The sequence below is a fragment of the Cervus canadensis genome, chromosome 6, assembly GCF_019320065.1.
Source record: "Cervus canadensis isolate Bull #8, Minnesota chromosome 6, ASM1932006v1, whole genome shotgun sequence".
In the NCBI taxonomy this organism is placed as follows: domain Eukaryota; kingdom Metazoa; phylum Chordata; class Mammalia; order Artiodactyla; family Cervidae; genus Cervus; species Cervus canadensis.
In genome coordinates, this window is record NC_057391.1 from 30357286 (window position 1) to 30371106 (window position 13821).

Below are 13821 nucleotides of genomic sequence, written 5' to 3' on the forward strand. Positions count from 1 at the left end.
ACTGCTGGGTTCATGATTATCCAGCATGAATTACCGACAGGATCACCAAAATAGATTTGTACTCAGACTTCATTTCCCTAGATGCAATTTTTTTTTCTTCAGCTGTTATTTAATTTCTATCTCAAAACACTAATTACTATATTATATGTATGTCTATGTGTACATTCATATGCTTTTCGTAGAGAACAGAGCACAAGCACCAACGTTTACAATAGAGATTGCCATTTTGATTTGATTTTCTAGCATTTCAGGATAGTAATATAATTACTATATAAACAAAGGATATGGCTTTTTCTTGCTGAGGTTGCAAATAAAGAGCGGTATGGTCATGTGGAAATTTTTAATCATAATAAAATATATAATTATTATGGGAACTTTCCTTCGACCATTAGCGTTTGCATTGACTTGGACTGTTCAATATTCAAAGTGATGTCGCCCTGAATCTGCTCACTCTGCTTTTGCAGACATTTCATTTCAACCATCTATCAATCATAGCTCTAAAACTTATGTTCTATCCCAAGTAAACACTTTGTTGGAAAAAAAGAAACTCCTACAAAATCCCACTGGTACCTTTACTTTAGCTTACAGCTCAATAAAATCACTGTGAAGATTCATAAAAAGAAATCTTAGAATTAAAAGTTAAATAGGAGAGGGAATTCTTAAAAATATTTGTGGTTTCTGGTTAGATAAACACATTTTCATAAGGCTGCATGTTCAATCTATTTTATATAAATGGAACAAATCAACCAAAAATTCATTTACAATTTTTATAGTCTGTACAAGCCCATTTCTAATAGCAGGGAACACTTTTGTGTCTCTGCATGATATCTGTGGAAAGAGGTGAATTTTCATTTATTTAATGCAAATATTCATGCAAGGTAAACTCTTCAGGCATATATGAAGCGTGCTTTGTGGCAGCTATGTGGCAATAGGAAAATAACATGACATAATTGTACAATAAATGGAGAGCTGCCACCTCAAAATTACCTGCGGCACAGTGTCATGAATAAAGAGAGGAACACAGGAAGTCAGAGGTGTTTTTTTTCCTAGTTTCTGAGCTACTTTGCTTACAAATGATTTAATTCTGATCACATAGAGCTGGACATTTATGACAATCTCATCTTTAGAACTGAAAAATTATTAAGATCTTTTTTTAAAGCTTTGAATAATGAAAAGTGCATTGTTAGTTGACTGCTAAAGCTTTCAACTATACAATACACATTTAGCTAACAATGTAAGAAGGCAAAAGGGGTAAAGATGTTAGCTTCAGATTTACTGCACATAAAGAGTTGAGCTTTTGTATCCATTACCAGCAGAGGCATTGTTCAGATTTTTACTTTAATCCCATTATTTTCCAGGTAAAATGAAATATCAACTTCTAAGACAGAAGTATGATTTTTTATATTTTCCATGGAAAATTAGTGTTGACACAGTTACCCAGAAATCACTCAATATATCACAATATATTCTGTCACCTGGTTTGAAAATACCCTTTGATGGTGGGTTTTTCAACATAACAGGGTTTTCTCTATCAGGAATGGTAAGCAGTTTTACTGATAGAGTATATACAAATATTTACTAGAAAATAATGCTTTCAAGTTGGTGGAGAGATATGTTTTATTCTGGGATTTGCTCTATTTCAGACTATTCACAGTGATGACCGATGGCCCCAAGTCTAAAATGGCTTCTACATATTCCTTTTCAGGCTCATCTTTAGATATTAATATTTTCTAATAAATCCAATTTGGGACTTTAGTGGCAGAATGCAATCTACATTTAGGCAGTCATCATGCTTAGAATAACATGGAAGTTCAGTGGCCCAACCCACAATTAAACCAACCTCCAAAATGCACTTCTGAATACTCTCAAGTATTAGCAAGGAAAACAAGGTTTGTAATTATTCATTTTAAGAGGCTACTTCTATTACACTATCTAGTGGGGATTCAATACAAAGAACCATATTGTAAGGCACTAACCATCCTCCTAAATTGGAAGCATTATTGCTATAATTCATATAATTTATTGATGAAAATATTATTGGAATAATTATATTAACTGTTCCATAACATGTGTGTGTCCTGTATGCTTAGTCACTCAGTCGTGTCCGACTCTTGTGACCCATAGACTGTAGCCTGTCAGGCTCCTCTGTCCATGAGATTCTCCAGACAAGAATACTGGAGTGGGTTGCCATTTCCTTCTCCAGGGGATCTTCCTGACCCAGGGATCAAACCCAGATGTCCTGCATTGCAGTCAGACTCTTTACTGACTGAGCTACAACATAATACTTTAAAATCCAAGTATATGTTTTTAAAAATCAATTCTTAACTGAGTAATTTAAGAACAAAGAATATTATGTTATAATAGTGTCAATAAGTCTATAATTGATCTGCATTAAATCCTGGTAGGGTGAAACTTCAGAAAGAAACTAATTTCTCATTCATTCTCTTTCCTCTCTCTCTCCTGTCCGACTACCTCCCCACATGTTACAAACTCACTAAGAAGTGTGTCTTAGTTCAGATATTCATATACTCTTCACTTTTCAACTGGACAGCATCCTCATAACTGGTTTTCAATGTCTTTAAACTCTAAACTGATGCCAGAGTAGTCATTTTAAAACACAGCTTGATCTTGTAACTCTGGTTTAAAACCATTCAGGCACTCTTTACAACTTTCAGAATAAAGTTAACACTTCAGAGTTTAGCACATAAACCCATGCCCACATGGCCACTAACAACCTAACTTCATGCTTTGTTGCTCCAAGTGGTCCCCTGAAACAGCATGTTATTCCATATTTCTGATTTTCATAAATATCTGGCAAAATCTTACTTGACGTCAAAACTCCAATGATAGTGCCAACATTTGTTTAAGCTTATTTCTCTCCCTACTAGGTATAAACACCTAAATATTTATGATCTTGAATTCTTTACCCAGCATAGGTCCTAGAACATACCATATGGCTAATACTTGTTTGTTGAATAAATAAGTGATGAATGTTACACAAATATTCTGTATTACCTCAAGAATTGTTCATGGGGTTCTCAAGGCAAGAATGCTGAAATGGGTTGCCCATTCCCTTCTCCAGTGGCCCATGGTTTGTCAGAACTGTGCTTGAAGCTTTCACACTGTGGTGTTGGAGAAGACTCTTGAAAGTCCCCTGGACTGCAAGGGGATCAAACCAGTTAATCCTAAAGGAAATCAACTCTGAATATTCACTGGAAGGCCTGATGCTGAAGCTGAAGCTCCAATACTTTGGCCACCTGATGGAAAGAGCTGACTCATTGGGAAAGACCCTGACACTGAGAAAAATAGAAGGCAGGAGGAGAAGGGGACAACAGATGATGAGATGGTTGGATGGCATCACTGACTCCATCGATATGAGTTTGAGCAAACTCCAGGAGATGGTGAAATAGGGAAGTGTGGCATGCTGCAGTCCATGCAGTCGCAAACAGTCAGACATGACTGAACGGCTGAACAACAACCTCAAGAGCAGCAGCATACCAAACACAGTTCTTGCTGTTCAGTCGCCCAGTCATGTCCGACTCTTGACAACACCATGTACAGTCCCTTACCATCTCCTCGAATTTGCCCAAGTTCATGTTCATTTCATTCGTGATGCCATCCAGCCATCTCATCTGATGCCCTCTTCTGCTACTGCCCTCAAGCTTTCCCAGCATCAGGGAATTTTCCAATGAGTCGTATGTTTGCATCAGTCAGTCAGTTTGGTCTCTCAGTTGAGACTGACTCTTTGTGACCCCATGGACTGCAGGATTCCCTGCCCTTCACCAACTCGCAGAGTTTGCTCAAACTCTTGTCCATAGAATCAGTGATGCCATCCAACCATCTCAACCTCTGTCATCCCTGTCTTCTACTGCCTTCAATCCTTCCCTGCAACGGGATCTTTTCCAATGAGTCCTTTCTTCGCATCAGGTAGCCAAAGTATTGGAGTTTCAGCTTCAGCATCAGTCCTTCCAATGAACATCCATGACTGATTTCCTTTTGGATTGACTGGTTTGATCTCCTTGCAGTCCAAGGGACTCTCAAGAGTCTTTTCCAAACCCACAGCTCAAAAGCAGCAATTCTTCTGTGCTCAGCTTTCTTTATAGTCCAACTCTCACATCTATACATGATGACTGGAAACACCATAGCCTTGACTAGATGGACCTTTGTTGGCAAAATAATCTCTCTGCTTTTAATATGCTGTCTAGGTTTGTCATAGCTTTTTTTCCAAGGAGTAAGCATCTTTTAATTTAATGGCTGCAATCACCATCTGCAGTGATCTTGTAGCCCAAGAAAATGAAGTCTTTCACTGTTCCCATTGTTTCCCCATCTATTTGCCATGAAGCAATGGGACCAGATGTATGATCTTAGTTTTCTGAATGTTGAGTTTTAAGTCAACTTCTTCACTCTCCTCTTTCACTTTCATCAAGAGGCTCTTCTTCACTTTCTGCCATAAGGGTGATGTCATCTGCATATCTGAGGCTATTGATATTTTTCCTGGCAATCTTGATTTCAGCTTGTGCCTCATCCAGCCCAGCATCTCGCATGATGTATTCTGCATATAAATCAAATAAGCAGGGTGACAATATATAACCTTAATGTACTCCTTTCCCAATTTGGAATCAGTCTTTTATTCCATGTCCATTTCTAACTGTTGCTTCTTGACCTGCATGCAGATTTCTCAGGAGGCAGGTATGGTGGTCTGGTATTCCCATCTCTTGAAGAATTTTCCACAGTTTGTTGTGATCTACCCAGTCAAAGTCTTTGGCATAATCAATAAAGCATAAGTGTATGTTTTTTTGGGAACTTCCTTGTTTTTTCAATGATCCAATGGATGTTGGCACTTTGATCTCTGGTTCCTCTGCCTTTTCTAAGTTCAGTTTGAACATCTGGAAATTCACGGTTTGTGCATTGTTGACGACTGGCTTGAAGAATTTTGAGCATTACTTTATTAGTGTGTGAGATGAGTATAATTGTGAGGTAGTTTGAACATTCTATGGCATTGCGTTTCTTTGGTATTGGAATGACCTTTTCCTGTCCTGCTTGCCTCAGATGACCCAAATACTGGAACTTCAGCTTCGACATCAGTCCTTCCAGTGAATATTCAGGTTTGATCTCCCTTAATATTGACTGATTTGATCTTCTTGCTGTTAAAGAGACTTTCAGGAGCATTCTCCAGCATCACAGTTTGAGGCATCAATTCTTTGACTTCTGCCTTCTTTAGGGTCCTACTCTCACAACTGTACATGACCAATGGGAAGACCATCGCCTTGACTATACAGACATGCTGCCATAGTAATGTCTTTGCTTTCAGCAAACTGTCTAGGTGTGTCATCACTTTCCTGCCAAGAAACAATCATCTTCTGATTTCACAGCTTCAGTCACCATCTGCAATGATTTCAGAGCCCAAGAAGAGGTAAACTGCCACTACTTACCCCTTTTCCTCTTCTATTTGCCATGCAGTAATGGAGGAGCCTGGAAGGCTGCGGTCCATGGGGTTGCTAAGAGTTGGACATGACTGAGCAACTTCACTTTCACTTTTTACTTTCATGCATCGGAGAAGGAAATGGCAACCCACTCCATTGTTCTTGCCTGGAGAATCCCAAGGACAGGGGAGCCTGGTGGGCTGCCATCTATGGGGTCGCACAGAGTCGGACACGACTGAAATGACTTAGCAGCAGCAGCAATGGGGCTAATGCCATGACCTTAGTTTTTTTGTGTGTTTTTTTTTAATATTTAGTCTTAAGCCAGCTCTGTCACTCTCCTTCACCCTCATCAAGAGGCTCTTTAGGCCCTTGTCACTTTCTGACATTAGAGTGGTATCATCCACATATCTGAAGTTGTTGATGTTTCTCCTACCTATCTTGATTCTGGCTTGTAACTCATCCAGCCCAACACTTCTCATGATGTACTCAGTTTATAGGTTAAACAAACATGACACTCAGTCGTTGATGTGTCTGGTGACAAAAGTAAAATCCAATGCTGCAAAGAATAATATTGCATAGGAACCTGGAATGTTATGTCCATGAATCAAGGAAAATTCAGTTTTCAGTTCAGTTCAATTGTTCAGTCATGTCCGACACTTTGTGACCCCATGGACTGCAGCATGTCAGGCTTCCCTGTCCATCACCAACTCCTGGAGCTTGCTCAGACTCATGTCCATCGAGTTGATGATGCCATCCAACCATCTCACCCTCTGTCATCCCCTTCTCCTCCTGCCTTCAATCTTTCCCAGCCGCAGGGTCTTTTCTAAGGAGTCAGTTCTTCACATCAGGTGGCCAAAGTATTGGGGCTTCAACTTCAGCATCAGTCCTTCCAATGAACATTCAGGACTGATTTCCTTTAGGATTGACTTGTTGATCTCTTTGCAGTCCAAGGGACTCTCAAGAGTTTTCTCCAACATTGGACATGGTCAAGCAGAAGATGGTAAGAATAAATATCGACATCCTAGGAATCAGCAAACTAAAATAGATGGGAATGAGTGGATTTAATTCAGAGGGCCATTGTATCTACTACCGTAGGCAAGAATTCCATAGAAGAAATGGACTAGCCCTCATAATTAACAAGAGTCTGAAATACAGTACTTGGGTGCAACCTCAAAAATAACAGAATGAGCTCGGTTTGTTTCCAAGGCAAGCTATTCAACATCACAGTAATGCAAGTCTATGCCCCTACCACCAAGGCCAAAGAAGTTGAAGTTGATCAGGTCTGTGAAGACCTGACTTCTAGACCTAGAAGTTCTAGAGACCTCCAAGAACTAACATCTACAAAATAAGTTCTATTCATCATCAGGGATCAGAATGCAAAAGTAGGAAGTCAAGAGATATCTGGAGTAACAGGAAAGTTTGGCCTTGAAGAACAAAATAAAGTAGGGCAAAGGCTAACTGAATTCTGCCTAGAGAATGCACTAGTCATAGCAAATACTCTTTTTCAATAACACAAGAGACAACTTGCCATCAAATACAATAGAGTCGTTTTTATCTTATCAAACTGAAATCAATGATTCTACAGCTAAAGAAAGAAGTCAATTCAACTGGAGTCATACGAACTAGAAAATGCAGTCTCCATGATTACCAGTTTAAATTGAATCAAACACTTAAGGATAACCGTGCACTAACATCAGGGAAAAATCTAGTTGAAAAACTACTTTTTTCTCAATGTTTTATAGTTGTTACATATCTTGATAGTAATTTTTTAGTGGCTTGCTTTGTTGAGTCTTCAAAGCATTCAACTCAGAATCAAGAACTCTCTTCTCTTATTTTTAGTTCAATAGTTTACACAATATTATTAAACTATGTAATTATAAGAACAAGCACAACTGACATAATCAGATTTTGGAGAAAACACCACTGGCTCTTGGCAAACATACAACTTAACCAGTGGAAGAAGTATGTCAACATACTAGCAATAAGATTTTGGAAGCAGATGATACCAGTCAGTGAGTTTTGCAAGAGATGTAGAGAAAATCAGTCCAGAGGTGATTATGTGGAATTAGTTTGCCAACAAAGGTCTGAATAGTCAAAGCTATGGTTTTTCCAGTAGCCATGTATGGATGTAAGAGTCCGACCACAAAGAAGGCAGAGCACTGAAGAACTAATGCTTTTGAATTGTGGTGCTGGAGAAGACTCTTGAGAGTCTCCTGGACTGCCAGGAGATCAAACGAGTTAATCCTAAAGGAAATCAACTCCGAATATGCATTGGAAGGACTGATGCTGAAGCTGAAACTCCAATACTTTGGCCACCTGATATGAAGAGCCAACGTATTGGGAAAGACCCTGAAGCTGGGAAAGATTGAGAGCAAGAGGAGAAGGGGATGACAGAGGACGAGATGGTTGGATGGCATCACTGACTCAATGGACATGAGTTTGAGCAAGCTTGGGGAGATGGTGAAGGACAGGGAAGTCTAGTGTGCTGCAGTCCATGGGGTCGCAAAGAGTTGGACACGACTGAGTGACTGAACAAAAACAAATGATAAGACGACTTCTGTGATAAATTTTTTGTTACTTATTTTAAGGTTCTATGGGGTCTTGAGGTCAGTATTCTGACCATGAATTCTCAAACTAGTAGCATACAGAAGCAAAGTTCTAGATATGATAGGCACAGGAGATGAGACAAACTGATTTTGACTCCAGAAGATAGCCTGGACCTCTCTCCCTTTAATGTCTGGTGTTTACTAATTCTCTCCTCCAACTAGTAGAATACAGAAACAATGAGAGACTTAGTTTCTGGTAGTTTTAAACATTTTCCTTACCTCCTTCAATTTGAATAGATTGAATGATGAAGATTAATAATCAAGAACTCACTTGATTACTGACCTGCATTTTGGCAAACCAAAGAACCCAAGAAAATTATGTTGTTTTCATTGAGGGGAAAATGGGAATGCCCTTTAAAATCTTATGTTAATCTGAACCACTTTTAACCTGGATGACCTAATTACATAGTTCAAAATAAAAGCAAGTCAGAAGTCGGTGCACCGATTTCAGCTATAGAACACAGAACATCCTATACAAAAAGTAGGAAACACACCTGTTTTGTCATGTGGTATCACAGATTCATGAAAAACTCACCTTCCCAGAAATCAGAGGGGTTGGAGGTGGGGGATGGGAGGGACTCATGCTCTCTCCAGCACAGTAAATAGAGGAATGGATGTGCGGCAGCCAGATGTTTCTAGTAAATTCAGTAAATTCAACAATACCTTAGGTAAGCAGTTCCCTAAGTAATCTGAACAGTTGATATGTAAAAACTGGCAGAATACTTTTCAAATAATAAACCTGTCTCTTATTACTATCTATCACTCAGTCTCAAGGTGGTGTAGTCTTAGATATGTTCTTTTTAGTGTCGGGCATTCTCTATCCATAAGTAACAGCTCCCCTGAACCTGCTTTCTCTGGGAATTCATGAAGGGTAAGTATTGTCTTTAACTTTTTAAAATGCATAAAAATGTACATATTAGGGTATATTATATATGTCACAGGACCTTCCCAGGTGGTGCTAGTGATAAACAATCTGCTGCCAATGCAAGAGACGCAAGAGACTCAGGTTCCATCCCTGGGTTGGGAAGAACCTCTGGAGGAGGAAAATGGCAACCCACTCCAGTATTCTTGCCTGAAAAATTGCATGGACAAGAGGAGCCTGCTGGGCAACCATCCATGGGGTCATAAAGAGTTGGACACAAATAGGCAACTGAACACACATACACACATGTATATATCATAATTCTTAATATATTGCATCCACTATAATATCTCTTATCTTAGAAAGTATAATTATCCTAAAGATAACAATGTATCAGTGCCATCAATACATCCAAATTAGTTGGGGTTCCTAGTCCATCAACAAAGTTAAACCATTACTCCATCACACTCTGCTTTGGAATTTGTCACTCATGGACTTGAAATAAACGAATAAATGTCTTCAAATTTTCCTTTTGCCTTAGTCACTCTCTAATAAGGATTTCTGTCCTCCTCATGAAGGAAGTAACTTGCTTATAGATTAAACTTTATACTTTCAATTACACTGCTTGCAACGAATGTCTTTTAGTTTATTCCTGTATTGTGTGTAGGGAATTGCACCTGAGTGTTTTTAGACAGTAGTTGGCATTTTGAGTACAGTTTTGTCAAACCCCAGGAAGGTAGGGTATCTGGAGGAAAAGCAGTCTTCTTTAACACACAGTTACTGATCTCCTTGAAGGCTGTACCTACAGTATACTGATGGGTTGTGGACACAGATGCAGATAGAAACCTCCCATCATTTTCCTCTTTTTTCCCTGCTTAAAGATTGCTGTCTCATCAAACCTCACTTTTGACTCTCAGGCTTAGATATTTGACCCTTCTCTGTTTCCTCTCTTACCCATCATGTTATTTTCAGTCTTACAATGGGAAACATCTGGAAGACATTAGCATGGTGGTTAACAATAGAGAGACAGGTCAAGAGCTGACTCCAGATGAGATCAGAAACAAGAGTTTGAAGAAAAAAAGGAGCGTGTAGAGAACAAAAGACAAGATGAGAGGAAGGAAAGGAAACATCTGAACACCTGTGCTCTTTACTCTCCCCCACCCCTCAACTTCCCTATTTGGTCACACCACACTCATCTTTCATCTCCCCTTCTCTCACTTTCCCTCACTCTCCATCTCCAAACAACAGGGCTTCTGGACAAGATGTAGAGTCATAGCTTCTCCAGCCAGCTCCCCTGACAGCCCTGATTCAAGGACTGGCACTTGGCATCAGAAATGATTGTGACTGCAACCACTAGGATGCAAGACACAACACCATATACATTCCTGGAAATCTACCACCCCTCCAACTACCCACCAGAGAAGCAGCTGCATTGGGTAAAAAAAAAGCAGGGCAAACATGGTCCCAGCCAAGCACAAGCCCCAAACTATAGGCCAAGAAACCACCATAGGAAGCTAAATAGATCTTCAGTGCCATAATCACCAGGAAGCATTAGCCACACAGGATATCACCCTAGCAAAGGGGCTCATGGGGTTGGATGCCAAGCTCTTTGTGGACATTGGCAAGGTGAAGCATCAATCCAAGGGTGCTGTCATCTCTTATAAGCTGCCGAGCCACCAACATTTGTCTGGCTTTGAGTCACTGACCTAACAATATTTGGAGATGCTAACTTGACTTTCCTTGGGTTCAAAGAAATGATGTATCCCAGATGTGTGTGTAAAGAATGACCAGAAAAAATGGATAGTTTAAAAACTTAAATGACATATGATATTGCAACAAAGGACGATTAGGAAGGGAGGAGGTATTACTATGAGATGTGCACCAAATCAGGTAGGCACACCGGGAGTCTCCACACTATATAAGATTTGGCACCAAAAGGGACAGAAACCTTGTCACTGCTCATCACTGAAAAGTGTCAGAACTTAAGCCAAGAAATGCATCAGAAGACTGTTCCATCATCAGTGACACACCCCCTCCCTCAGGCGGTGTCCATTACCTGTGGTGGAAATCCCAGCAGCTGGGCAGGATGTATGTGTCCTGGAGGATGGAGAAGAGAGTGGGGGCTATTTTGAAGTCAGAGGAGGATGAGCAGAAAGAAAATCACCTCAACCTTGCCCTCAACATACACACAGACACACACACACACAGACACACACACACTCTATCTCCTATTTAGTTTTTTCCTGTTGAGCTGTTCTCAACCTCCCTCTCCCCACCTTCTGCCACCCCTGCCGCGAGGAATTTCATGTACACCAATGAGGAGATATTAAACAAAGGAATTGGTTCCAGACGCCGTCACTAAATTGGGTATAAGTATCCACTTTTCTGACCCCATTCTGCATTTACCTAAGGAATAACAGGCTTAATTGCCCCAAGTCCCACGGCTATGTTGACATATTTCCAAATGATTACATAACTTCCCCACATCCTTCGCTGGGAAGGAGTGTTTATCAAAAGCGTGGAAGCTGACAGGATGGCATTATTAGCACGGCTCAGAGCCGATCGCACTGCCGATTTGTTGAGGATGATCTTAAATCTAGTCACTTACAGATGGGATGCTTCCTGACACATTGCCCTCACAAAGGTAGACTACATAATAAAGGCATGCAAATGGAATGATGGAGGGATTACAGCGACAGGAGCTACAGTGGGGGAGTTGGGACACATTCTGAAATTATGGTAGGGCTAAACGATGAAAACATAATTTGGGGTTCACCTCCATTTGAGATTGTCTATTTACGATGCATATGTGAAACTGATGTGCAAGGAGACTGAATTCCAATGACATGTCCTCCGGAGGCAAGGAAAATAATTTCAATGCAACTAAACAGTGATGGGGGAAAGAGGAAGGATTTTTGTGATTGCCAATCCTGACAAAGAGTTCAAAACCCTATGAAGAGAGCCTGTATCTTTTATACACATAGAGGCAGAAAATATTTGTATTCATTCACGATATAATCTGTATTCCAGTCCAAAAATTATAGTAACGTTGGATCAGTGCAAATAGACATAATCAGAAAAGACTCTCAAAAGAGAGCACTAGTACAATACCAGGTGAGGCTGGATGACATAGAACACAGCTTACTTGTCAGGTAAAGCTGGTTCTTCTTTCACTACCTTCCTAACGACTGACTTGGCCAAATCCTAACAGCTTCTCCATGACCTCACAACAGTTCTTTGCTAAAGAATTGAGGAGGTGAGGCCCCCACAGCAAGATGGGGACGCCTTTAATGCAGTACAGGCTCAGTGACCAGAGCATCAGATTTTCACGAAGGTGGTGGTGGGTAGTAAAGGAGCGTGCCTGAAAGAACCAAGGTGAGTCAAGAGCTCCTTGCTGTTCACTTTCAGTTATAAGGGCTGCAAACCGATTTGTCTGAATCTGCCATAATCATGTGGAGAAGAGTCTACAGATCCCATGGCATTGTTGGCATTTGGGCTTGCAATTTCCACCAGCGTCCAAGCCAGTTGGCCTCTGGTACTGTAACTGCTCCCACATTCGATGTTCACATCTTCTGTGTCATCTCCGGCTTTTGATTCCTTTGCCAAAAAACTATTCATTGACTGTTTCTTTCTTACCTCCCCCTCCTATCTCTTCTGTTCCATTCTCCCTCCTTAGAATGAAAAGAAGATAAAGATTTCCAGACTCTTTGCTTGAGGAATATGTTCCTGAAGACAAGGATCATGTTGCTCTGTAGTCCACAGTAGAACTGGTTGGTGGTCTGCAGGCTGCCTAAGGAACAGGCCAGGTCTGAATGGCAACTGTTCTGGTGGCATCATAATCATTTTTCACCATGTAGCACTAATTGCTCCTTCTATTTTAGATCTGCATTAATATTTTTTTCTAAAGAACCCAAGGCACCTTTTAAAAAAAATTTTGTTTTTTAATGATGATCAACTTTAAAAGCCATGCAAATGTCAAAGAACAAGAATATATAGTTTTAAAAAGAAGCATAAATAGCTTATAAACATAGGAAAAGATGCTTTAGCATTTATCACAAAGATATGCAAATTAAAACAGCAATGAGATTATTTTTTACATATTGAGATGGTAAATATCTATATCAAAATTAATAGCACCCAGAGTTGGTGTGGGTGTGGGGAAATTGACACTCCCATACAATGTTAATTGAAAAATAAATTGGTATAATTTATTGGAGGTCAATTTGGCAGCATGAATGAATTTTAGTGCATATCCCTTTTTTAATTAATAAGCTTTATTTTTAGAGTAGTCCTAAGTTCACAGTAAAGATGAGGAGAAAGTACAGTTTCCACTGCTCTCCTGCTCCCACATATGCATAGCCTCCCTCACGAACATCCTGTACCACAAGGGCACATTTTTTAAACCTATGAACATATGTTGACACATTACTGTTAACCAAAGACAATAGTTTATATTAGGGTTTACTCTAGGTGCTTCACATTCCATGGGTTTTTACAAATGATTATAATGACATGTATTTTCCATTGTAGCTTCATAAAGAACAATTTCACTGCCCTAAAAATCCTGTTCTCTGCCTATTCATCCCTCTTCACTAACTTTTGGCAACCACTGATCCTCTTACTGTCTTCATTGCTTGGCCTTTTCCAGAATATCACATAGTTGGAATCATATAATATTTAGTCTTTTCACATTGGTTTCTCTCACACGAATACTCTTAGTAATATGCATTCAAGTGCTTTCCAGGTGGCTCTAGTCGTAGAGAATCTGCCTGTCAGTGCAGGAGACATAAGAGATCTGGGTTCGATACCTGGGTCAGGAAGATCTCTTGGAAGAGAGCATGGCAACCCACTCCAGCATTCTTGCCTGGAGAATCCCATGAACAGAGGAGCCTGGCAAGCTATAGTCCACAGTGTCACCCAGGGTCCAAAA